Here is a 27943-nt window from a genome sequence, read left to right on the forward strand (position 1 = left end):
AAAAGTAAAAGAGAGCCAGCCATAATCACAGGATATGCTAGGCTAGTTCTTTCAGAAGACAAAGACACGTCTAGGTGATTGCTTCAGGTTTGAGATAATTCTCATTCCATGATAAAAATAGTCCCCCCAAAATAGCATTTTATATTCTTGTAATAAATTAGTGATGTGTCCCTACATGTAGAAGTTACATTTGCTAAGGAGTTATGAATATATTATTAAAAATACTTAAAGATATTTGAAGTACCCTGAAAAAATAACTACTTTTTTCTAACGTGTTCATTTCAGTTGTGCTATAGTACATTTACACTTTGCTTTATCAGCTTCTTCCTTAAATGAAATCGTTGAATTAAAATATTAATAAAAGCAAACCAACTATGCCAATAAAGAACATTTATTATGAATCGCTGGCTGTTTACTGAATTAGAGGATGCTATGTAATTCTTGACCAGCTTCCAACAAAAACTATGCTAAATGCAAGCTCACTCATTTTGTTGAGCTAAATCCAATTGCTTCATGTATAATTTTGATTTATTTTTTAGAGATAGAAATAGTGCTTGATACTGCATTTTGTTTTCTTATACTAACACAAGTTTTAATTGAACATATTTTCTAAGATTTCTCATGTAGGGTAATGAAAATCTATATTTTTGTGGAAATTACTTTTATTTAAGCAATATAATAACATTGATTATATTCCTTGCATACTATTGGGGAATGGTAGTTCAAAGACTATATCTTTGTTGACATGTATATTAGCTTGCTAGGATTTGTATATTTGCTGGGTACTTTGCCATAAAAAGGAGCACATGTTGGGTGGCTTCAACATGGAAATTCATTTTCTACAGTTCTGGAGGCTAGAAGTCTAAGATCAAGGTGATAGCAGAATTGATTTCCTCTAGGTCTCTTTCTTTGGTTTATATATATTTGTCTCCTCTGTTTGTATCTATGTCCTCATTTCTTCTTATGAGGACACCCATCATATGGATTAGAGCTCTTCCTGTTTACCTCCTCTTAACATGAAGAAGTGAAGTGAAGTCACTCAGTCGTGTCCAACTCTTTGCGACCCCATAGACTGTAGTCCACCGGGCTTCTCCATCCATAGGATTTTCCAGACATGAATACTGGAGTGGGTTGCCATTTCCTTCTCTAGGGAACTTCCCAACCCAGGGATCGAACCCGGGTCTCCAGCATTGTAGGCAGACGCTTTACCATCTGAGCCACAAGGGAAACCCCCTTCTTAACATATTCACCTTTAAAGACTTTATCTCACATTCTGAGGTAATGGCAGCTAGGGCTTTAACACAGGAATTTGTAGGGGACACATTTCAGCCCATAACACCATGGATTTTGGTTACCTTCATAAGCATTATGAAACAATATTAATTAAAGAAAAATTATAGGTTGGTAAATCCATGACACTGCCTACTTACCTCATACAATCATACCCATGTTGTTGCAAAGAAACCAAGGTTTGGCAGTACATGGATATGCAAAGTTAAAGATGTTAAGAAACCAATTTTTCTCTCTGACAAACAATATGACAAATTGATCAAGTGTTTAAAAGGACTAGTAAAACTGTTCTTCCCTTCTAATTTTCACAGTATAAGGGATGAACATTTGGGGAGAGTACTGAAAGGCTACAAAGACCTTCCCTGAAAATTTATATCCTTTTGCTCTGCCCTTTCCTTGGAGCATTGCTATGCAGTGATTTGAACAGAGAGATAAGCAAGTAAACCCCTCCCCTTCTTTATTTCTAGTAGTCTGGATAGTGTTTGTAATACTTGAAGACCAAATACATCTAGAATACCTTAAATTATAACTTAAATATAGCCACACAATGGCTAACTCAGAATCCACTGGTAGATTTAAGATGATGTGCTGGCAGTGCACAGAGTCCTCTCCCCTGCCCCCTGTGTCTGGGAAAACCTGCTTTGAATGTACCCGGGGCTCTTGCATAGTTGTGTTCAGGTCTGTAGGGACCTTGGTAGGTGGCGGCGTCTGAGCTACATATTTTAACACTAAACTTTTTATTTTCATTGGGGTATAGCTGATAATGAGCTGCATTTTTATCAAAAGGCCCACTTTCAAGTTGTCATATTAGATTTCAAGTGACACAGTCCTAATTTTATACACCATCATGTCCCTCACTCTCTTATTTTTAACAAGCTGGTTCATGGACTCTAAACATTATTAATAGGGTCTTGATGTAACACAAGCTTTCGTTTCATGATGTAAATCAGTACTGGGTCTCAAGAGGGAGCTCTAGGAAGTTTGAGTGAATGGATAGAATGACTGACATTCACAGAATGTTGGTGCAAATGCTACATAAAGTACTGGACATGTGTACTTTCCTGACACATAAATGCCTATGGCCTCTGTAACTTCTCAGGCATGAGGCTTAGATATTTGGTTAATGCATAGCAAATTAACATTCCTCTTAACTCACAAGTTTCATGTTTTCACTTACCTAAAGTTCAAATGGTGCAGTATATCTCCATGACACTTGAAACTCAACATATTCAAAATCAAACTCACCAATTCTTCTTTAAATTTGCTTTGTCTCATTATTTTCCTGTCTCTTTCGTCTGAAACTTAGTGTCGGCATCTTGTGGGTTTACATTTGACCCATTTTCCTTGTTCCTACTTTCAGTCTAATGATAAATTCTAATTATTCTTTCTTCAGCATCACTTCTGCTCCCTCTTCTTTTCTCATACTACATGCTGATTAGTGGTGGTAACTGTTTGTCATCCATATATTTAAATCTTCTAATTACTATTATTGCCTCCAGTCATTTTCTGTTTCAAATCTTCCTCACTGCCATGAAGAAGAACTCTTTTTTGGAAAAACAGATATCTGATCATGAAATCTCAACACACGTGTCATATTAAAAACAAATCATATGATGATAATAAATTAATAAAAGCAAAGCCTTCTGAAACCCCCTTTTATGTCTTAATAAAATGCAGATTCTTTATTTGCTCAACAAGACATTCTTCAAGCTCTTTTTTAAATGTATTGCCAGTCCCTCACCCTCTTACTCTAGTTATATCTTGTCCTACTTGAGGCAACTTCCCCAAGTGCCAGTGGTCCCCTCTTTGTGCACTCACGCACTTGTTCCTGTGTCCTGGAATCCCCTCTGTTATCCATACCTGGTGCCATATCCAACCTTCAAGACATACCTCAAATGCTCTCTTCCCTGAAACTGTATCTTAAAATTACAGCAGTAAATAACCTTATGATCCTGTAAACCCATCACTGTGTGTGTTACTGAAAGGAATCTTTCTTCTGTTATTATCCTTTGTCTACCCATCTGATCCAGTTTGTTGTTGTTGTTGTTTAATTGCTAAGTCATGTCTGACTCCTTGTCACCCCATGGACTGTAGCCTGCCAGGCTCCTCCGTCCATGGAATTTCCCAGGCAAGAATATTAGAATGGGTTGCCATTTCTTTCTCCAGGGGATCTTTCCAATTTAGGAATCAAACCCGCATCTCCTGCACGGGCGGGTGGATTCTTTACCACTGAACTACCGGGGAAGTCCTTGATCTACTTTACTAGAGAGTAAGTTTATGGAAGGCACAATCTATATCTCTCTTTCAACTTTATTGCTCCTCTTACATCTTTTCTGTAATAGATGAACTGTTAAGTTGATGCATAAGAGAGATTTGCCTCGTGGTCCAGTGGCTGAGACTCAGAGCTCCCAGTGCAGGGGTCCCAGGTTTGATCAGTCAGGTAACTAGCTTCCACATGTCATAACTAAGAGTTTGCAAGCTGCAACGAAAGACCCCACATGCCCCATCTAAAGATTCCTCTTGCCATAAGGAAGATTGAGGATCCCACAGACCAAAATGAAGACCCATACAAATAAATAAATAAATACATTTTTTTAAAAGATATTACAAACTACTCGGAGCTAGAGTAGCTTTCCCTGTTATTAGGCAGCAATTCTTTTTTCTCTCCAAACCACAAAATTTTGCATGCTGAGGTAAAGCCCCAGTCTCCTAGCTATTTCCCTCTGTTTCCTTTTCCTTCGCTTAATGCCTTCTCCGCTTTTCTCTTTTTCCTCCTCTTCCTCTCCTTCACCTCCCTCTCCTTTTTCATATTTCTTCTTTATTAGAAGACTGAAGAGGTTCTGAACAAAACAAGAAAGTCAATTAAAAGAAAGGAAACATATTGAAATAATTTAATAAATTAAAATGTCTTTGTCTGGAGATGAATTTTTCTATTAATGATGACACTTTATGCAGCAAATTCACACTAGTTCCACCTCAACAATGGATTACACGGGAATTCATTTCAATATAGGAACATAATTTTCATGGAATTGAATATTTAAAAGGTTGTTAGGGGGGCACTCTTAGCACCTACAAAGTGTTTGAAGACCTATAAAATGGAATATACCCCTCATTACAATCACATGACAATTTACCTTACTGAAAAGAGAAAGTATTCAGAACTTTCAGATGCTTTACTAAGCATCTCTTGCTTACATACACACACATGCAAATACAGAAAAAAAAAGACAAAGGTGAACACACATACATACAACTACTGCTATTTATTCTTATTAAAGATTTTGTATTATTAGTAGAATTTCTGCAGTTGTAAATATCTGTTTTTGCTGTTGTCCAGTCCCTAAGTCATGTCCAGCTCATTGGAACCCCATGGACTTCAGCATTGCCCACTATCTCCTGGAGTTTGCTCAGATTCATGTTCATTGTGTTGATGATGCTATCTAACTATCTCATCCTCTGCTGCCCCTCTTCTCCTTTTGTCTTCAATCTTTTCCAGGATCAAGGTCCTTTCCAATGAGTTTGTTCTTCACATCAGGTGGCCAAAGTATTCAGCTTCACCATCAGTCCTTCCAATGTATAGTCAGAATTGATTTCCTTTAGGATTGACTGGTTTGAATTCTCAGCAGTCCAAGGGACTCTCAAGAGTCTTCTCCAGCATCACAGTTTGAAAGCATCAGTTCTTCAGCATTCAGCCTTCTTTATAGTCTGACATTCATATCTGTGCATGACTATTGGAAATCCATGGCTTTGACCGTACAGACCTTTGTCAGCAAAGTGATGTCTCTGGTTTTAAATGCCCTGTCTAGATTTGTCATAACATTCCTTTCAAAGAGCAAGCAGCTTTTGATTTCATGGCTGAAATCACTGTCCACAGTGATTGCGGAGACAAAGGAAATAAAATCTATCACTACTTTCACTTTTTCCCTTTCTATTTGCCATGAAATGATGAGACCAAATGATATAAACTGTTTTTTTTTCTTTAATGTTGAGTTTCAAGCCAGCTTTTTCACTCTCTTCTTTCACCTTCATCAAGAGGTTCTTTACTTCCTCTTCACTTTCTGCCATAAGGATGGTGTCATCTGCATATCAGGAGAAGGCAATGGCACCCCACTCCAGTACTCTTGCCTGGAAAATCCCATGGACAGAGAAGCCTGGTAGGCTACAATCCATGGGGTCGCGAAGAGTCAGACACGACTGAATGACTTCACTTTCACTTTTCAATTTTATGCATTGGAGAAGGAAATGGCAACACACTGCAGTGTTCTTGCCTGGAGAATCCCAGGGACGGGGGAGCCTGGTGGGCTGCCGTCTATGGTGTCCCACAGAGTTGGACACTACTGAAGCGACTTAGCAGCCGCAGCAGCATCTGCATATCTGAGGTTGTTGATATTTCTCCTTGCAATCTTGATTCCAACTTGTGTCTCATTCAGTCTGGCATTTGCCATGATATACTCTGCATATATGCTAAATAAGCAGGTGACAATATTCAGCCTTGTCCTACTCTTTTCCCAATTTTGAATCAGTCTGTTGTTGTATGTCCAGTTCTAACTGTTACTTCTTGACCTATATACAGGTTTCTCAGGGGGCAGTTAAGTCTGGTATTCCCATCTCTTTGAGAATTTTCCACAGTTTGTGGTGATCCACACATTCAAAGGCTTTAGCATAGTCGATGAAGAAGTAGACGTTTTTCTGGAATTCCTTTGCTTTCCCTATGATCCAACGCATGTTGGCAATTTGATCTCTGATTCCACTGCCTTTTCTAAATCCAGCTTGTACATCTGGAATTTCTCAGTTTAAGTACTGTCAAAGCTTAGTTTGGAGAATTTTGAACATTACTTTGCTAGCATGTGAAATAAGCACAATTGTGTGATGGTTTGTACATTCCCTGGCATTGCTCTTTGAGATTGGGATGAAAACTTTTCCAATCCTGAGACCACTGCTGAGTTTCCAAATTTGCTGATATTTTGCGTGTAGTATTTTAATAGCATCGTCTTCTAGGATTTGAAATAGCTCAGCTAGAATTCTGTCACTTCCATTAGTTCTGTTCATGGTTATGCTTCCTAAGGCCCTCTTGATTTCATACTCTAGGATGTCTGATTCTAGACTGACCACACCATCCTGATTATCCCAGTCATTAAGACCTTTTTTGTATAGTTCTTTTGTGCATTCCTGGTACCTCTTCTTAATCTCTTCTGCTTCTGGTAGGTCATTACTGTTTCTGTCCTTTATCATGCCCAAAGTGAAAATCAAAGTGAAAGTCGTTCAGTTGTGTCAGACTCTTTAGGACCCAATGGGCTATACAGTCCATGAAATTCTCTAGGCCAGAATACTGGAGTGGGTAGCCTTTCTCTTCTCTAGAGATCTTCCTAACCCAGGGGACAAACCCAGGTCTCCCCCATTGCAGGAAGATTCTTTACCAGCTGAGCCACCAGGAAAGCCCTATTGTGCCTATCCTAGCATGAAATGATCCCTTATCTCCAGTTTTCTTGAAGAGATTTTCTCATCCTATATTACTTTCTTCTATTTCTTTGCATTGTTTATTTAAGAAGGCCTTCTTATCGCTCCTTGCTATTCTCTGAAACTCTGCATTCAGTTGGATATACCTTTCCGTTTCTCCTTTGCCTTTAGCATCTCTTCTTTCCTCGGTTATTGGTAAAGCCTCCTTTGGCTTCCATGATAGCTCAACTGGTGAAGAATCTGCCTGCAATGCCAGAGACCTCGGTTTGATTCCTGCATCAGGAAGATCCCCTGGAGAAGGGACAGGCTACCCACTCCAGTATTCTTGGGCTTCCCTGGTGGCTCAGCTGGTAAAGAATCTGCCTGCAATACAGGAAACCTAGATTCAATCCTGGGGTTGGGAAGATCCACTGGAGAAAGGAACTGGCTACACACTCCAGTATTCTAGCCTGAAGAATTCCATGGACTCTATAGTCCATGGAGTCACAAAGAGTTGGACACAACTCAGCAACTTTCACCTCAGACAACCACTTTGCCTTCTTTCATTTCTTCTACTTTGGGATGGTTTTGATCTCCACCTCCGGTATAATGTTATGAACCTCTGTCCATAGTTCTTCAGGCACTCTGTCAACAGATCTAATCCCTTGAATCTATTTGTCACTTCCACTGTATAAAGCATAAGGAATTTGATTTATGTCATACCTGAATGGCCTAGTGGTTTTTCCCTACTTTCTTCAATCTCAGCCTGAATTTTGCAATAAAGAGCTCATGATCTGAGCCACAGTTTGCTTCAGGTTTTGTTTTTGGATACAATATAGAACTTTTTCATCTTTGGCTGCAAAGAACATAATCAATCTGATTTCGGCATTGAATATTTAGTGATGTCCATGTGTAGAGCTGTCTCTTGTGTTGTTGGATAGGGTGTTTGCTATGACCAGTGTGCTCACTTGACAACATTGTTAGCTTTTGTCCTGTGAAATTTTGTATTGTCCATTCCAATATGCTAAGACAATTGAAAAATAAGTATCAGTTCAAATTGTGGGTTCTTTAATTTTTACCATAAACAATACTGAAATAGAATAATCTGTAATAATCATTAAATTAATTCATTGAAATGTTTCTTTAGAAACGACAACCATTCTGCATGTGGTTTTGTTTCAAGTTTTCAAGTTCAGAACAAAAGATAGTTTTAAATTCTAGTTTTACAATTTCTTTGGTTTTAGGTTCTCTGCATTCTTTTTTTTTTCCACTATTTAATGGCAAAATAATCAGAAAATAAGCCATTTTATAGTACAAGTTTATATTTTTACAAAAGTTTGAAAACATATTTCTGCATTTATATTGCAATATGAATTTTGCTATTATTTTCTCATCTGAACAACAGATACTTTTAAGCATAAAATATTTCCACAAAAGTTTATGCTCCAACTACAATAAATTTTACCTCACAAAATTAAGGGAAAGATAAAAAGATATATAGATATAGATATATAGATGTATATATGAAGTTATTTTAATATAAATGTTTGTTAGAAGTATTATAATCAGTTCATAACATTATAATGTTACATATAAATTCAACTTACAGCTTTTCAAATGTGATTTTTATAATTTTTGTTCATTCTTTGATATTAGGAATATGACCTGAGCTTAGAACTTTTAGTACACCATCACATGTTGGCTTATGTAAAGACACAGGTTTACAGAAGCTCAAAGTGAGTCCGGACCTTGGAAATTCTATTAATTATGATCAAATTCCTTCTGTGTCTTGAGAAAGTAAAGCTCGTAAATTTAAATAATAAGAACATAAACCCTCCTTCACAAACCATAAGATGGCCATTCTGTCAATGTTTCTCCCAAATGACAGAAGTCTTTGTTGGATAAATCACATCAGTTTCTGACTTTTTAGACAAATCTAGACAATGACCATTGTTTTAAAATACGATGGGAAAAACATGCTTCCATTTATCATGGTTTTATACAGTAAGACTGAAAACAGATTTTCCAGAGAAAATTATGAAGTTATAAACATGACTTGGTAGTTGCTGCTTTTTCACTTATTTCTTTCTCTAAGTATATCATATCACTCTGTCTACACGCATAGCCTCCACTATAGGGGACTTATGATTTTGTTATTTATAGAAAGGGGATAATTGAAGACACATTGAAGTACCTTACATGAGGGTACCCAGCGTCAATTGACCTGAGTTTTCTGAGAGACGCTCTATCACTGGACAACATCTTGCTTTATTCCTTCAAGCCTTACTAGTAGCTTCATCCCATATAAAGGAAGCAAAAGACTGTACTTTCTCTGAGTTGATATGTGTTACAGTTAGAGCTCTCTGACTCAAATTACTAAGTCCAACCTTACCTTTTTAAGTCAACATAGTGTCATAGTTACCTCAAACAACTTTACATATTACATATTTCTTAAACTCAACTACAGAGAAACCATTGTTGAATATACTGAAACCTGATAATGACCATTATTAGTATATGTGAAAGTCTTAGAGCCTTGGAAACATATAGCAAGAAACTTAAGAAATACAGGGCTTGGGTTTGCAAAAAAAAAAAAATGTTTTACAGCTTCAGTGATAAGATGAAGAATACTTCTTGCCTCATTGTTGTTGTTCAGTCTCTCAGACGTGTCCGACTCTTCGTGACCCCATGGATTGCAGCATGCGAGGCTTTCCTGTCCTTCACCATCTCCTGGAGGTTGCTCAAACTCGTGTCCATTGAGTCAGTGATGCCATCCAATTATCTCATCCTCTTTGGTCCCCTTCTCCTCCTCCCTCAATCTTTCCCAGCATCTGTTTCTTTTCTGATGAGTCAGCTGAAACTAATATGAAAAAGAATGCAAATGTGTTTAGGTTAACAAACCAACCCTTTAACTGAGTTCAGTGCGTGAAATTTTTTTCTAAAAATTCTGATGCAAGGGAAGGAACACAGCTGACTGCTTTTCTTTCATTTCGTTTGATCTACAAGGCTATCTGTTAGAGTTGCAAAGAGATGTGACTGAGCGTACACACACACACACACACACACACACACTCTGTCCACTGACAGAGTAGATGAATTGGTGTAGAGACTCCATTCTAAGGGTCAATAGCATTATCAGCTTTAGTAATCCTGGTATCAGATGTACACTTCACTCCAGAGACCCTCAGATGACATCAAGGCCCTGAATTAACATCTGCCCTGTTCTGTTCGGAGAGATGAGGGGATCTCTAGAGCTGTGCCAGGTCAGTGACAGAGTCATCCACGAAAAGCCCCATGGGTTGGTTGAGATAACAAAACTATTTTAGAACAGAGTGGGGTAAATGTTATCTGTAAATCTTTTAGAATTTGTGAGCCATAGTTTCTGTCACAGCCTCTCAAATCTGCTACTGTGACAAGAATGCAGCCACGGGTAATACATAAACAAAAGAGCCTCACAGTGTTCCAGTAGATATGTGTTCACCAAAAGAGGTGAAGAACTGTGCCGTCCATGCTTTGCCAAACCTTGCTGGAAGGCATCGTCCTGCATGCTCCATTGCGCTCAATTATTTGAGACCCCATGGACTGTAGCCTGCCAGGCTCCTCTGTCTGTGGGATTTCCCAATCAAGACTACTGGATATGGGTTGCCATTTCCTTCTCCAGGGGATCTTTCTGATCCAGGGATCAAACCCCACATCTCCTGCTTTGGCTGATGGATTCTTTACCACTGAGCCACCAGGGAAGCCCTGTGCTTTGATGTCTTCCAAAATTAGTCAGATAAATGTATGATGCATGTCATGATTTAGGGTGTCTACCTGGATAGTGAGAGGTGAGGAATGTGAGAAAGATGGAAGGGGGAAGAGAAGAGCAGAGGAGATGAGATGCACATATTATATTCTAAATATATCAGTATTACACAGCTCTTTTGACCTGATCTCTTGAAATTTCACATTAGAGCCCTACTCATTTGCTAAGGTCCCCTAGTATAAAATGCATAGAATTTGACATTGAGGCTATATTGGCCCATTTAATATTTAACCTTTCTGAAAGTGTGATAAGTATTAATAGAAAGCTATGGCTAAGCACTTGGAGTTTCTCAATCTTATTTGAATGTGCTGCTGCTGCTGCTGCTAAGCTGCTTCAGTCATGTCTGACTCTGGGCAACCCCATAGTTGACAGCCCACCAGGCTCCTCTGTCCCTGTAGACCTCACTAATACCATCCCTTCCTGCCCTTCTCAGTTTAAAAATTGAAATGTTTTCTAAAGTATACTTTGAATAATAGAACTCTAATTCATACTAGCAAAAAGGACTCACGTCAGATTTCAGTAGAGAAGATGACATGGATTCAGGGCATCCACAGAAGGGGCGGCATCAGTGTGAGGGTCTTGCAACAGCAGGTCTTTCAGAGGAGCAATTTAAGTGGAAAATGATCTAAGTACTGACGAGATGAAATCCAACTACTCACTGAGGACAAATTAAAACTTTTTAGTTCCATCAAAAGCTACTTTTGGTACCTAGTGAAAATATTCAACGTGTCCCATGAGAAAACTCATAATAAAACTATTCATTTCTATGCTTTATTTTTTAAAAAAATTCTAATCACAGGCAACCTGGTGGATGAAAATGACATTTATTATTTAAAAGAGAAAAAAATGACCTGCAGATTGAACAAATTTTCTTATACATTATTATAAGTTAAATTATGAGTTAAAATGAGTTTTTAACTTTAATTTGAGCTATAGATATATTTCAGTTCAGTTCAGTCACTCCATCATGTCCGGCTCTGTGACCCCATGGACTGCAGTACGCCAGGCTTCCCTGTCCTTCAAAACTCCCAGAGTTTGCTCAAACTCAAGTCCATTGAGTCAATGATGCCAGCCAACCATCTCATCCTCTGTCATCCCCTTCTCCTCCTGCTTTCAATCTTTTCCAACATGAGGGTCTTTTCCAATGGGTCAGTTCATCAGGTGGCCAAGGTACTGAACCTTCAGATTCAGTCCTTCCAATGAATAGTCAGGACTGATTTCCTTTAAGATTGACTGGTTGGATCTCCTTGCAGTCCAAGGGACTCTCAAGAGTCTTCTTCAATACCACAGTTCAAAAGCATCAGATCTTCAGCTCCCAGCTTACTTTATGGTCCAACTCCCACATCCATACATGACTACTGGAAAAACCACAGCTTTGACTAGACGGACCTTTGTCAACAAAGTAATGTCTCTGCTTTTTAATATGCTGTCTAGGTTTGTTATAGCTTTTCTTCCAAGGAGCAAGCATCTCTTAATTTCATGGCTGCAGTCACCACCTGCAGTGATTTTGGAGACCAAGAAAATAAAGTCTGTCACTATTTCCATTGTTTTCCCATCTATTTACTTTGAACTGATGGGGCCAGATGCCATGATCTCTGTTTTTTTGAATGTTGAATTTTAAGCCAGCTTTTTCACTCTCCTCTTTCACTTTCATCAAGAGGCTCTTTAGTTCTTTTCCTGCCATAAGTGTGGTGTCATCTACATAGCTGAGGTTATTGATGTTTCTCCCAGCAATCTTGATTCCAGCTTGTGTTTCATCCAGCCCGGCATTTCACATGGTGTACTTTGCATATAAGTTAAATAAACAAGATGACAGTATACAGCCTTGACATACTCCATTCCCTATTTGGAACCACACTGTTGTTCCATTTCCAGTTCTAATTGTTGCTTCTTGACCTACATACAGATTTCTTAAGATATATTTATCATTCATCAAATAATCCTGGGCTATTTTTAATGACTTTATAATTTCTTGATATAAGTATGTTCACTAGCTTAAATTGCTTTTAAATTTTATTTTTGAATGGGAGTATGTTAATGAATAAATAAGAAATATAATTGACCAAACACTCATCACATAATTTTTCATAGGGTATGTTGGATCACAGATCTTGGCATCTCTACAATTACTTGGGGTACCACATTTTTAAATTAATTTTTAGTGAATGGAAATGGACACAAGTACATAAGTACAGTTCTTATTCTAAGCACATTTAAACTTTTATATGTTGTAAAAGATGTTGTTGTTTATTTGCTTAGTCGTGTCTGACTCTTTGCGACCCCGTGGGCAGTAGCCCACCAAACTCCTCTGTCCATGGGATTTCCCAGGCAATATGGAGTGGATTGCCATTTCCTTCTCCAGGGGATCTTCCTGACCCAGGAATTGAACTCGAGTCTCCTCTTTGATAGGCAGATTATTTACTGCTAAGCCATCTGGGAAGCTTCACTATAAAAGACAAGCAGTAATAAAATAGGAATCAAGCAGTGATGTAAAATGGTGGATTAATGATGCATAATTCTAAATGCTTATTATAAACAGAATATGTTTTGTATACATGATACATTACCTCTTCTGTACTAGAATGTAAATAAAAATATGCATCTGGCAATATATATTGAAGTTATAAACAAAAGAAAAATTAATTTGAAGAAATAGAGCACAATGAAATATTTTCGTAAGAAATCTAAACTTAACACAAATGCTTCTGAAAATTGTTTTTTTTTTTTTTCTATTTCAGTGAACAGTATTTCTTATCTGTTCATATTATGAGCTTTTCAAATTATTACTTTCCACCAAGAAAGTAAAATACAGTTTTAGTCATCCTAGTTGTAGATGTAAATTTTTGATGATAGCTTTATAGTCAGCTTTGATAACATTTATTTCCAAAGATCCTAAGAAAATAAAATTATATACCTAGTTCTCTACTTCTACTTTCTATTTTACATGAATCCTACCTTCTTGGTCTTTACTGGCTAGAAGAGACTTTTTTCCTTTTCCAATTCTTAAATTTTAAAAGTAAAACTATCAACTGCAAACTACTAATGGAAAATCATTTTATAATATTAACCATTTTAAAGGGTTTCCCTGGTGGCTCAGTTGGTAAAGAATCTGCCTGAAATGTGTGAGACCCGGGTTCGATCCCTGGCTCTGGAAGATCCTCTGGTGAAGGGAATGGTAACCCGCTCGAGTATTCTTGACTGGAGAATTCCATGGACAGAGGAGCCTGGAGGACTACAGTTTAAAGAAATAAGTTAATTTGTCTTTGAAATCATTCTTGTTAGTAAACTTTCTACTGCAGATACTGAAACCGCACCAAAATATAATTTGATTGTAGATTTTAAAAATTCCACTAGAGGGCAACATGTACCAAGGTTTTTGTCACTTGTTTCAAAGGGGGAAAAATATCCAGTTTTATTCTTTATCGTGAATAAATGTCATTAATTTAATATTTAGCACATTCACTATTAATTGTTATCTTTATGAGGCACATGTGGTGTGAGTGAACACTGTCTCATTTCTGAAACAGTAGTATGGGTGTTCTTCTATCTGCTTTTAATTAGTTACAATCAACACTTTTCAGTTACCGTAATTACTAGAATAAACACCAAATAAAAAAGGCATTATATGTAATGAGTTCATGGGGTGAGTTATTTAAGGCTATATGTGTTTTAAGTTGTAAATATATATAAACAATTCTAGATTAAAGAAAAATAAAGTAAAACCCACAGGAGATACTGGTCGTAAATTTGAAATTCAAGTTTGAAGAAATAAAAGCATTTGCTCATTATACATCCTCAGGGATTATTTTAACCATGAGTAGGAAGATCGGTTCAGTGGTGTGTGTTAGCTTTCTTAATCCTTGCTGAGAAGGGGAATCTGCTTACAGCTGGCAGCATGTCCACGTTTTAGAAGCCTGCCCAAACACTACTGTTTATAGCCCATCCTCTTCATTCCCTCCTTCTCGAATTCTCATTAAAATCACTAAAGAAAAATTCTACATATAGGTAATGGTCACTGATGCTGATAATAGCAAGAGCATAATGCTATATTTCCAAATATATTTTCTGTTGTTGTTTTCAGTCATTGCCATGTCCGATTCTTTGGAACCCCATGAACTACAGCACACCAGGCTTCCCTGTCCTTCACTATATCTTGGGGTTAGCTCAAAAACTCATGTCCATTGAGTCACTGATGCCATATTTTCTGTATAAGAGAGCAAAGAAATATTGAAAGGGAGGGAGAGGAGGTACATAGCCAGCTTTGGAAAATGATTTTGTGGATTTTAATAGATTCATATTTAGAAATAAAATAATTATTTAAATAATACACAGAATAGTGTATTTTAAAACTATGACAGATATTATATGGAAATAGACATAATTGTTACCAATTGCAATAAAATAATGATTTATCCCCTGAGTAGTTTTTGCTTAGTTAATTTGTTGTTCATTCACTCAGTCCTGTCAGACACTTTGTGACCACATGGACTATGCACAGCAGGCTTCCCTGTCCTTCACCATCTCCAGGGCTTGCTAAAACTCATGCCCATTGAGTTGGTGGTACCATCAACAATCTCATCCTGTGTCATCTCCTTCTCCCTTCTCCTCCTGCTTTCAATCTTTCCCAACATCAGGGTCTTTTTCAATGAGTCAGGTCTTTGCATTGGGTAGCCAAAGTATTAGAGTTTCAGCTTCAGCATCAGTCCTTCCACTGAATATTCAAGACTGATTTCTTTTAGGATTGACTGGTTTAATCTCATTGCAGACCAAAGGACTCTCAATAGTCTTCTCCACCACCATAGTTCAAAAGCATCAGTACCTCAGTGCTCAGTCTTCTTTATGATCCACCTCTCACATTGATACATGACTACTGGAAAAACCATAGCTTTGACTAGACCGAACTTGTTGGCAAAGTAATGTCTGTGCTTTTTAATATGCTGTCTAGGTTGTTCATAAATTTTCTTCCAAGGAGTAAGCATCTTTTAATTTCATGGCTGCAGTCACCACCTGCAGTGATTTTGAAGACCAAGAAAATAAAATCTGTCACTGTTTCCATTGTTTTCCCATCTATTTGCCTTGAACTGATGGGACTGGATGCTGTGATTTTGTTTTTTTTTTTTTTTGAATGTTGAGTTTTAAGCCAACTTTTTTACTCCTCTCTTTCACTTTCATCAAGAGGCTCTTTAGTTCTTCTTTTTTCTGCCATAAGTGTGGTGTCATCTGCATAGCTGAGGTTATTGATATTTCTCCTGGCAATCTTGATTCCAGCTTGTGTTTCATTCAGCCCGGCATTTCACATGATCTACTCTGCATATAAGTTAAATAAGCAGGGTGACAGTATACAGACTTGACATACTCTTTTCCCAATTTGGAACCACTCTGTTGTTCCATGTCCAGTTCTAACTGTTGCTACTTGACCTGCATACAGATTTCTCAGGAGGCAAGTAAGGTGGTCTGGTATTCCCATCTCTTTCAGAATTTTCCACAGTTTGTTGTGATCCACACAGTCAAAGGCTTTGGCATAGTCAATAAAGCAGAAGTAGATGTTTTTCTGGAACTCTCTTGCTTCTTTGATGACCCAATGGATGTTGGCAATTTGTTCTCTGGTTCCTCTGCTTTTACTAAATCCATCTTGAATATCTGGAAGTTCCTGGTTTACATACTATGGAAGCCTGGCTTGGAGAACTTTAAGCATTACTTTGCTAACATGTGAAATGGATGCAGTTGTGCGGTAGTTTGAACGTTCTTTGGCACTGCCTTTCTTTGAATTGGAATGAAAACTGACCTTTTCCAGAAAGGCTATCTTGTTATCATAGAAATAATAGGTGCTCATTTTATTTAAAAAAATTATTTTCACTATAATTAAAGCATTCCCTGATAAATCATCATTCTTAACATGTTGTAGTTGTTTAGTTGTTCAGTCATGCCCGACTCTTGTGACCCCATGGACTGCAGCATGCCAGGCTTCCCTGTCCTTCACTGTCTCCCAGATATTGCACAGATTTATGTCCATAGAGCCAATGATGCCATCAAACCATCTCTTACTCTGTTGCCCTCTTCTCATCCTGCCCCCAATCTTTCCCCTCATCAGGGTCATTTCCAATGAGTCAGCTCTTCACATCACATGGCCAAAGTATTGGAGATTCAGCTTCTGCATCAGTCCTTCCAACGAATATTCAGGGTTGATTTCCTTTAGGATTGATTGGTTTGATCTTCTTACAGCCCAAGGGACTCTTATGAGTCTTCTCCAGCACCATAGTTTGAAGGCATTAATTCTTCAGTGCTCAGCCTTCTTTATGTTCCAACTCTCATATCCATACATGATTATTGGAAAAAACATAGCTTTGGCTATGTGGACCTTTGTCAACAAAGTGATGTCTCTGCTTTTTAATGTGCTCTCTAGGTTTGTCACGGCTTTTCTTTCAAGGAGCAGTATTAGTAGGGTTAGTCGTCCAGTCATGTCCTACTCATTGTGACCCCTGCAGACTGTAGCCAACCACACTCCTCTGTCCTTGGGATTTTCCAGGGAAGAATACTGGGGTGAGTTGCCATTCCCTTCTCCAGGGGATCTTCCCAACGCAGGGATTGAACCCAGGTCTCCTGCATTGCAGGCAGATTCTTTACCATCTGAGCCATCCGGGGCTTCATTTCAAGGAGCAAGTGTCTTCTAATTTCATGGCTGCGGTCACCATCTGCAGTGATCTTGGAGCCCAAGAAAATAGTCTGTTACTCCATTTTTTTTCCCTTGTATTTGCCATGAAGTGATGAGACCACATGCCATGATCTTTGTTTTTTGAATGTTGAATGTTAAGCCAGGTTTTTCACTCTCCTCTTTCACCTTCATCAAGAGGCTCTTTAGTTCCTCTTGGCTCTCTGCCATTAGGATCTGTATATCTGAGGTTATTGATATTTTTCCCGGAAATCTTGATTCCAGCTTGATTCATCCAACCAGGCGTTAACATGCGTATTATACAAATAGATGTTAGGTAGATCAGGTTTTAAGTTCTTAAATAGTTATCATTTGTTTAATCCTTCTACTTCCTTGTGCAATACATACTACTTTTAACTCCATTTCTTACATAAGGAAATGGAGGCATCTATGTTAATAAATGGAGAAGGCAGTGGAACCCCACTCCAGTACTCTTGCCTGGAAAATCCCATGGACGGAGGAGCCTGGTAGGCTGCAGTCCATGGGGCGCTAAGAGTCGGATACGACTGAGCAACTTCACTTTCACTTTTCACTTTCATGCATTGGAGGAGGAAATGGCAACCCACTCCAGTGTTCTTGCCTGGAGAATCCCAGGGACAGCAGGGCCTGCTGGGCTGCCATCTATGGGGTCTCACAGAGTCGTACACGACTAAAGCGACTTAGCAGCAGCAGCAGCATGTTAATAAATAATACATTTAATTGGTAGAATAAAGATACATATATATATATATATATATAATGAGATACATAAACATACACAAATAAATAGATAAAATATTACAATCCCAATGACACCTCTAAAATTAAGAAAATAAGATTATAGGGAACTTTTTAAAAACTGAATTATTTTAACCTCATATTTCAAATTTAAATAATATTAGTTCCCAGTAATGCATGATAGAAATTAGAATCTTTGCTTACAACTGTCCCTCCCCTATATCTTAATTAGCATTAATTTTATTAATTATTTTTGTGGTTTCAAAGTTTATAACATTCCCATTTCATTCTGTGTTCAGAATCCACAAGGTTGTTTAACCTTATGTTTGAATTTAAATAGATCACTCTCATTCTTTATCAGGATTTCACTGAGGGCTTACCAGATTTCACTAGTGGTAAAGAACTGGCCTGACAATGCAGGAGACCTAAGAAAGGTGGGTTTGATCCCTGGCTTGGAAAGATCCTGTAGAAGGAAATGGCAACCCACTCCAGTATTCTTGCCTGGAGAATCCCATGGACAGAGGAACCTTGCAGGCTACAGTCCATGGGGTCTCAAGAGTTGGACATGACTGAGTGACTTTCACTTCACTTGGAAAGATCCCCTGGAGGAGAGCGTGGCAACCCACTCCTGTTTTACTGCCTGGAGAATCCCATGAACAGAGGAGCCTGGAGGGCTACAGTCCATGGAGTCGTAAAGACTTGAAAAACAGCTGAAGTTATTTAGTATTCTTGAAATGTTTAATCTCATTTTACTTTCTTGTATCTTCAAAACAATTTTTAAAGAAGAGATCATGTATATTTCCCAAACAGTCTTGTGAATTCTTGTCTATTATCTGTACATTTAGAAATTAGTTATCAGGATATACTTTGAATAAGCCTTTCCTTGTCCCTCTGTTTTTAAGCAGGCGTGCTACTGTGGAGAACTCAGATCAATAGTTTTCACTCTTGAACATGATCTGCTCTTTTTTTGGCCATATTAATGTGACTATATATTAAAAATATTTAATTATTTGCACAGTAAATACTCATGAAATATCTTCCATGTATCAGTGTAGTTACCAGAAATTAAATAGTAATCTAAAAATGTTGCCTTCTTGGAACATGCAGTCTAATTGGGGAGATAGGAAATTAACAAATATCTATTTATTTGTCTATCTACTATCTATCCATCTAATGTCAGACAGTGATCAGTGCTTTAGAAAAAATCAAGGTGTGGAATCATGGACCAGTAATGACTCTATCTGATGCAGAATCATTAGCACAGCCTCCCTGTTAGGTGACATATGAATGATTTAAATATGAGGGTATTTGTAGGCAAAAGTCTGCAAAGTGATGACTTCATAGAAATTTTTCCTAGAATAAATGTTTCCTTTCAATTTGTAGCTTCAAACACTCATTTATTCAAAGTTTATGTATTGCTTGTTATATATTTTGAATTTTTTTCTTTCCCTTTTGATTTTTGTACATTTCTTTTTCAAAACCAATCAATCAAATTTCCAAAGTGTGTCATCTATCTCCACTATAATGTGTAACTGTGCATCTTCATCCGTGTGAATTCCTCATGCCTGCGTACCCCAGATCTATGTTAAGATGTATTTCCTTTCCTCCTCTCTTCCCATCCTCCCCCTCCTCTTTCCCCTACCTTTCCTCTTCCCCTTGAAATGTGGTGATTTTTCCTTTAGTTTATCCTCTCAACCATGTCAGTTCACTTTTGATCCTCTTATTTTGCCTTGAAATTTGTCCTCACCACTACCCTCCTTCCTTCTTTTTGTAGTTTCTTCCCCCCGCCCTTGATATTTCTTTAAGGCCTTTTGGTTCTTGTTGTGTTTTTCTTATAATATCTGAAACTTCACTGAGGCTATAGAAAATGATTTATTTAAAGAACCTATTATGGTGATTTTTAACTGATATTTGTTGTTGGTGTTTCATGTTCCCCCCCCCCCCACCCCCTAAGTCTTGATGCTGATCTTCTGCTGTTTTTTTTTCTTTTTTTTTTAATTTTATTTTATTTTTAAACTTTACATAATTGTATTAGTTTTGCCAAATATCAAAATGAATCCGCCACAGGTATACATGTGTTCCCCATCCTGAACCCTCCTCCCTCCTCCCTCCCCATACCATCCCTCTGGGTCGTCCCAGTGATTTTTTTCTCCTTAAAACTCACTTTTGAAAGTGACTGTCTCTTTGCTGAAAAAAAAGTGTAAGGCATGGAGGCAAGAAGGAATGGGAAAGGACATTCTGTAGTAGGTCAAAATCTGCTTTTCTTAGTATTTGGCAGATAGTCTTCATGGCCTTTTTTAAATCAAACATTTAGTTCTTTTATGACTTTTAGAGTGATGCATTCAAAAAGTCATATGTGTGTAAGACAGATTTTTATGATTTCAGCTATGATTATCAAACTTATCTTTGGTATGGAATTTATAACTAGCTTGATTTTTGAAGCATCTATTAAATTAATGGGAAATGGCAAACTGATTTTTCTAAAAAAGTTTCTGATATATTTAAGATTTAAAAAACCACTTTAATCAGAAAGCATTAGTTAATTTTAACTTCAATTTGATCCTTTCAGAAAATATATTTTTAAAATATGTGTCATCAGGCCCTAGCATGATGTCTGATATTTTAGGTGCTTAAACAATGTTGTTAAATGAGTCAATTATTTTAAAATTTTACTTTATTAACCTCTATAATTTTTTCCTACATTCAGTACAGAGTTTCATCACATATTATAAATCATAAAATATAACAATAGTTACTTTTTTTTGAGCCTCTATAATTATAAATCCAGTATAGTGTTTGATGTTTTATAGGAAATATATTTTTGAAATTTAGCCAATAATTAAGAGGGAGTATGAGTAGATATTAAACCAAGGAAAATGTGTTTTTAAATTTTAAGTAATATCTTACATTTTTATCTACGATAATTCTTTTTCATCGTAGGCATATATTTTGGAGTATTTTACTAAAGATTTGACTTAAATAATACCTGACTCCTTTTCTTCCAAAAGTTTTAAAGTTTGTCAATTATTAGTATTCTGCCTTCCTTGTATATATTAACATCTAAATTTGTATTTTATTCAGTTACTCAAAGCAATATTGACTTGTGCTCTCAGTTTCTGATGTGAAATGACTGTTATGGAGGTGTAACAGAAACCAGTATTTAGGATGTAGTCATGTGACTTTCAGTAAGAAAATATTTTTAAACTATTATATCAGTTTTACAAACACTTACCTTAATTCCAGGTGGAATTCAAGAATTTATAAATTGTGGGTCTCATGCAAATTCATGCAAGGCTAATATAAATACCTTTGCTCTGCTTATGGTAAAAAGAACTCATAAATGGTTTACAGAAGTTTAAATAAGTAACTTTAGATGCATCCTACTGCCTCTTTTGTGGTGTAAAAACATACCCCAAATCAACTAGTCCCTTTGACATATAGAGAATCTAGTATACCCTATATCTTGAATAAACCTCAAATGTGAGTGACAGCCAAAAAACAACAGCTGGCTTAGAGTTTTTAGGTTGGAATTCAACGGACCTCTATTCTGACTTCTGCTGTAGGTATCGGCGAATGTCTTAGAGCCATGGCCCATTCCCCAGCTTATGTGAAACAGCGATTACCAAGTACAAACCATCCTCAAAACACCGTACAGTGAAGGCTGACTGTCCACTAACACCTCAGATCACTGTATCTCTTCCCCTCTTCTGTCCAAACATCTATTTACTTCCCTTATTAGACTTTTAAAATAGTAAAATATCAGATTCAATTATTTTCTAAGAAAAGGTAACCATTATATTATATATCTCCTATCCCACCACCCATGCAGAAGAAAATTACCATCAGAACTCAAAATAGAGTCACACTTTTAAGGATGATGGCCGTAGTCAATGTGGGGTACCTCTCTTTCTGCAGAAGATAAAAGAATGATCAGCTCCATCATTTTTTTTTTCATTCCTCAACTTTATCCTTTAGTTTTTATGTATATGCTGAAGATGCTATTATTTCATGACTCAAAAGTCTATTACTGGCAAAGGCAACAAAACCAGGGTCATGTTTCATTTTTGGTTGTATTTCTGCACCTCCCTTTACTAGCATCTTTTTGTTGCACAGAAGCTCCCTGGAGCTCATTACTGTCTTTGCATCCAACTGTTAGGAGCTCAGCTGAGCTGGAGAGAGCTGAACTGGCAGGTGCTGGAAGGGTCAAGCCAAAGCAAAAGTTAGCAGTCCATCATTATCCATTTACCACAGTCAGTCCTATAGGTAAGAGGACTTACCTTACCAGAAAAATTACCTCGCTCCCTCACCTTACCTTCCATTTTTTTCCCATCTAATGGCACGGATCAAGGATAAGGTGGATTAGCATGGACTTGGGCTTATCTCAGTGTTGAGGAAGCCCTGAACAAAAGGCTTTTGCTGTTCAATGTACCCAAGATCCAAAAAAAAAAAAAAATAGCTGAAGGGGGAGGGAAGGATAGGAGTGGAAAATCTGTGAGCACTAAGTCAGACTGAAGAAAAGTTGTCTTCAAGGCTTTCCCTTCTTCCCCTAATTCCCCCTATTCCCCAATAAGGAAGCCTCAGCAGAGGCATCTGTTGTAAACCCCAGCCTAAGGCCCCACTTAAAGAGATCTCTGAAGGAAGGAATCTGGGCTAGGAATGCAGATAAACTTGTGCAGAGCACAAGAGTGGACAGAGGGAGCCACTTCCTGGACTGCAACTCAGAGACTACAGTGCTGGAATGTACAGAGTCTGGTTTGGAGAGGGCAGCTCTCCCCTGTGAGGCAGAGGAGGTGAGGATTTCCAATAACTGCCTTTGTAATTGTGACTCAGATCAGACCTCTCCAAACCAGGGAGAGGCTCTAAACCAATCACCTTTCTTCTGTTTTTGTTGTTTAGTTGCTAAGTCATATCCGACTCTTTGCAGTACCACGCGTGGATTGTAGCCCACTGGGCTTCTCTGTCCATGGAATTTCCCAGTCAAGAATACTGGAGTGGATTGCCATTTCCTCCTCCAGGGGATCTTCCTGACACAGGGACTGAATGAATATCCCTTGCGTTGGCAGCCTTTTGTTTTGTTTTGTTTTTACCACTGAACCACCAGGGAATCCCCTCCTTTCCTTTTCCTCTTTCCATTCTTCTCACTTCTCATGCACCTGATTTGGGTTCTTCTTCGTTTAACATATGAGAGTGGTCAAAGCAGCTAGAATAGTTCAGAGATTTATGGTCAGAAGGTGAAATTAATTTATTATTATGCACAGTGCATGCATGCTAAGTTGCTTCAGTCTTGTCCAGACTCTCTGCAACTCTATAGCCCACATGGCTCTTCTGTCCATGGGATTCTCCAGGCAAGAATACTGGAGTGGGCTGTTTTGCCCTCCTCCAGGGAATCTTCCAGATCCAGGGATCAAAACTACATCTCTTATGTCTCCTGCATTGGCAGACAGGTTCTTTACCACTAGCACTAGCTGGGAAGCCCTTATTATGCGAGATGAATGGGAAATCCACCTCACTGAAGGTGGAGGAAAGGAGTGGAGTCCAGGAATAGCATGTAGTGATCCAACAAGAGGAACTATGGTGACTTAGGTTTGACTGGAGTGAAGAATATAAGGCAAGGGCAGGCAAGAGATGTCTTGAAGAGACTGAAATATGAAGTGCTACATCGACCATACAAAAATTTAAAGTTTTTGTTTTTAAGTAAAACTATTGAAAACTTTTAATAGTGAATAATAACAACCACATTTATATTTTCAGAAAATATCCAGGCTGAAGGTAATAAATAGAATACTAATTAGTATAAGAGAAATAATGAGGTACTTAAATGTTTATGTAGTATTCAGATTTTTTGTACGAGGGCAGAATTGATTTGAATTTGTCCCTGAGAGAGACCTTTTCAAAAATCAACAAATGAGCTGTTAGAAGAGTTGCTAAATTCTTCATTAGCATGTGAATACTTCTTTGACATACATATTACATAAAACCCCGTTTGTGGACATATTCTTGTGAATTGTATATTTTATGTGTGTGTGAATGGTATATGCAACTGTACTGCACCTCTACCCTGGAATGGTGATGTGGAAAAATAGTGAGTGAAGAAAACATGCTGCTAACATGAGGGAAAATACACAAGCCACTTATAAACCATGTGGTTTTACAAAGTCTGTTTAGTATCAATGTCTTGATAAACTCTAAGTTTATAAGAGTAGGATTTTCTTTAATGAGAAAACTATTATCTATTTGCTTAACATTGAACAACACTATTTCTGATGAACAAATTACATTACAATTTTAAAATATGTTTAAGCTTCTTATTAAAACCGTTCTATTTTTTAAATCTTTATGCTATATGGTCAAACTCATTTTAAGAAATAACTGAATCCATTTTTTTTAATTTCACAATTATAATTGCCCTATTTTCCTCCTGAGCTGAGAGTCTGTAGTCCTTTTAAAAAATATCTGGCTATATTCTTACCCATATAAACACATGTTAATACTTATATCTACATTTGCGTGTATTTTAAGATTTATTTGTTATCCATTATTAATATATGCAAAATTATTTGAAATTTCCTAGCTTTATCAAATATTAAGCCTAAATATTTAGGGCTGTAGTCATTTCTTCTTTATTTTTGTTTTTTATGGAAGTGGGAAGGGACAGATCTATTTTTTCAATTTGGATCTTGTAGACCAAAGAGTAAATCTTATTGACTTCACGAAAATTTATGCATAAAGCACTCAAAGACAGAAGCTGACCTATAACAAATTAAATCTCATTTTCTTGTCACTTTGTATGCATATATAGATCTTGGTCTGTGCTAAAAGAAATATATTTTGTCTTAAGTGCACAGCTCTAAGATTTAGCATTTGCTTTATCCTAATTTGCTGTCAATCTATTACATTTATAGAATCGTATTTATTGTCTCTGGTGGTCAATTAGGGATCTGTAAAACAATCCTAGAATATTAATCCAACACAGAGCTGCCCAGCCAAAAGGATTTTTATTTTACCAATAGCAAGTTCAAAATATTATATGGTGTAATTTTGAGACAGTAGAAATTTTGAGACAGTAGTTCAGATTAAAAGAAAAATGCTGCTGCTGCTGCTAAATCGCTTCAGTCGTGTCCGACTCTGTGCGACCCCATAGACGGCAGCCCACCAGGCTCCCCCATCCCTGGGATTCTCCAGGCAAGAACACTGGAGTGGGTTGCCATTTCCTTCTCCAATGCATGAAAGTGAAAAGTGAAAGTGAAGTTGCTCAGTCGTATCCGACTCTTAGCGACCCCATGGACTGCAGCCCACCAGGCTCCTCCGTCCATGGGATTTTCCAGGCAAGGGTACTGGAGTGGGGTGCCATCGCCTTCTCCTAAAAATAATACCATAGAAAATGTTACTTTTGATTAGTTGCCATTATTTCTGTTGTTTTTATTTTAGAGGATATGGTTGTTTTAGGAAGGAATGGAAACTATAAAATACAGCATTTAGCAATATTCACCATAAGAATGTATGGGAAGCCCCAATGACTCAGCGGTAAAGAAACTGCCTGCAATGCAGGAGGCGCAGGTTCAATCCCTGGGTTGGGATGATCCCCTGGAGGAGGAGATGGCAACCCACTCCAGTATTCTTGCAGGGAAAATTCCATGGACAGAGGAGCCTGGGGGATACAATCCATGGGGTCAAAAGAGTCAGACACAATTGAGCAATTGAGCACACACACACCATAAAAATGAAGGTTTCATTATGTAATTCAAAGTCTCTGTCTTCATGTATACACTTCTCTCTTACACAAGTTGTGTCAACAGTAACATGAACAGCATGAATTTGTTTTAACCTGATAAAGAACTCTATAAATATTTGAATGATATGATGGTGTCTTGAAGAAAAAAAAAATTCCTATTGTTGAGGCCATAGGAAACAGAGAACATTGGACATTAATATATTTCTTAATGCTAATTATGGGCTTCCCTGGTGGCTCAGTAGTAAAGAATTTGCCTGGCAATTCAGGAGATGTAGGTTTGATCCCTGGATTGGGAAGATCCCCTGGAGAAGAAAATGGCAACCGACTCCAGTATTCTTGCCTGGGAGATCCCATGGACAGAGGAACCTGAGAGGCTACAGTCTGTGGGCTCTCAAAGAGTCAGACCCGACTTAGCAACTAAACAACAAAGCTAATTATATTAAGATGATTAACAAAACTGAGATTATTGTTTTTTACCATTCAGATATTCATTTTGGCCTTATGTATTAAGAGTTCGATAACTCTCAGGGTTTTTTCTTTAACTTGATTTTTAACAGAATTTGTTTACATTTTTCTTTTTTAGTTCAAAAATAAAGCACAAGTTATTTTTTGTTCAGTAAGAGTTAACTAATCCTAAATACAGATTTTTTTGTTCCCTAGAAAGTAGCACTGCTTGTTAGATAGCTCATTTTAACACCTCAGTTGTTTGTTGTTTTCACTGGCTGACTTTTATATATTTTCATAATATTTCTGCAATTTTAAATAGAAGCCTCTTTACAATAAGAGATAACTTTTGTAAAATATTGTTCTCATTTTCCTTTTTAAATCTAAGGAACATATATATAATGATCATTTGTCATTCATATAATTCCTCAGCTACTAAATCTTGAGAAATGATTTGTGTGTGTTAAAATGTGATGCTCTCTATTTGGCCTCAGAAGTTAATTCAACCGAATAATGGTAAATTTCTTAAAGTACTTACTTATGGGCTTAGGAAAGCTATTAAACCTGTAGGACAGGTGACACTAGAAAGCTGAGGTGAAGGCTTAGAATTAAACCTACCTTAAAAGCACAGAGCCCAAACCTAGTATTAGGGAAAAAAAGATTAAGATGTCAACTCACCCTTAGCTATGAAGTGAAGCGAAGTGACAGTCGATCGGTCATGTCTGACTCTCTGTGACCCCATGGACTGCAGACTGCAAGGCTTTTCTGTCCATGATTCTCCAGGCCAGAATACTGGAGTGGGTAGCCGGTCCCTTCTTCAGGGATCTTCCCAACCCAGGGATCCAACCCAGGTCTCCTGCTTGGCAGGCAGATTCTTTACCAGCTGAGCCACCTGGGAAGCCCAACTTTAGTTATATTGTTGGTTTATACCCTTTATAGGTAGGGAAACAAATAGAACAAAGAGAACAGAAAATCATACTGTCATTTCAGCCCTGTTATGCTTTCAACCCCAAACTTTGTACATATTGGCAAAAATATATTTGGAAGCAGTTATTAATACAAACATGCCCTATATTAAATAAAGCTTTTGCTAGGCAACCAAAAAATCAGCACTTGTTTATGAAAGTGCTTTATAAAGAATACATATTCCACTGTTTATGTGCTCATTTAACCCTTTGTCTGGTCAAGCAATATTGAAAAATGAAGCATTTTCCTGAGGATAGAGAGGTGAAATGAGTTCACAGACAGAACATAATGGAATAACTGCAATAGATTATGATAGATACTGTAATAGAGATATTTATTCTGAAAAACGGAGGACAAATGCCTAACACTCTCTGGAGTGTCCAGGAAAGGTTTTGAAGGAGAGTAGGAGTTTACCAAGCAAAGAAAGCACTATGTATAAAGGTATTTGTTTATATTTACTTGTGTACATTGAAGAAAATATACCTTTAATTAACCACAAGAGTTAAGAATTGTTTGCATATGACAGGCTATGCATAAGGAGCTGTAATAATGTAACAATAAACATAAAAGGAACAAATACTTTTAAGCTCTTTATTAAATGCTAGTCACTCTACTGATAGCTTTCCCTGAATGAAAATACGTTGGCACTGTTTTATAGATGTTTTATGGATGAAGAAGCTGAGCTATTTACAGAGTAACAATTTTTCCAGGATTCATGGCTACCAAGCATCAAAACTAAATTCCATCAGTCAAAATAGAATTCCATTAAAGTCAAGCCCAAGCTGTGTTCTTCCAGTGTTTTATGCTCTACATGAGGTTGTAGTGGTCGTGAAGTCAAGGT

At 37.4% G+C, this 27943-nt stretch overlaps 1 protein-coding gene and 1 pseudogene across 6 annotated transcripts in view; both read left to right on the forward strand.

The window, feature by feature from the left end:
- The window catches only part of ROBO1 (roundabout guidance receptor 1), a 1296447-nt gene that overhangs the window by 248064 nt on the left and 1020440 nt on the right, over positions 1-27943 (forward strand). The gene's annotated exons all lie outside the window — the stretch shown is intronic.
- Positions 1-27943, forward strand: part of LOC147380211 (apoptosis-resistant E3 ubiquitin protein ligase 1-like) — a 161639-nt pseudogene that overhangs the window by 72067 nt on the left and 61629 nt on the right.

This window comes from Bos grunniens, chromosome 1, assembly GCF_055505025.1.
Source record: "Bos grunniens cultivar Pamir isolate PY7600 chromosome 1, Bosgru_T2T1.0, whole genome shotgun sequence".
NCBI lineage: Eukaryota > Metazoa > Chordata > Mammalia > Artiodactyla > Bovidae > Bos > Bos grunniens.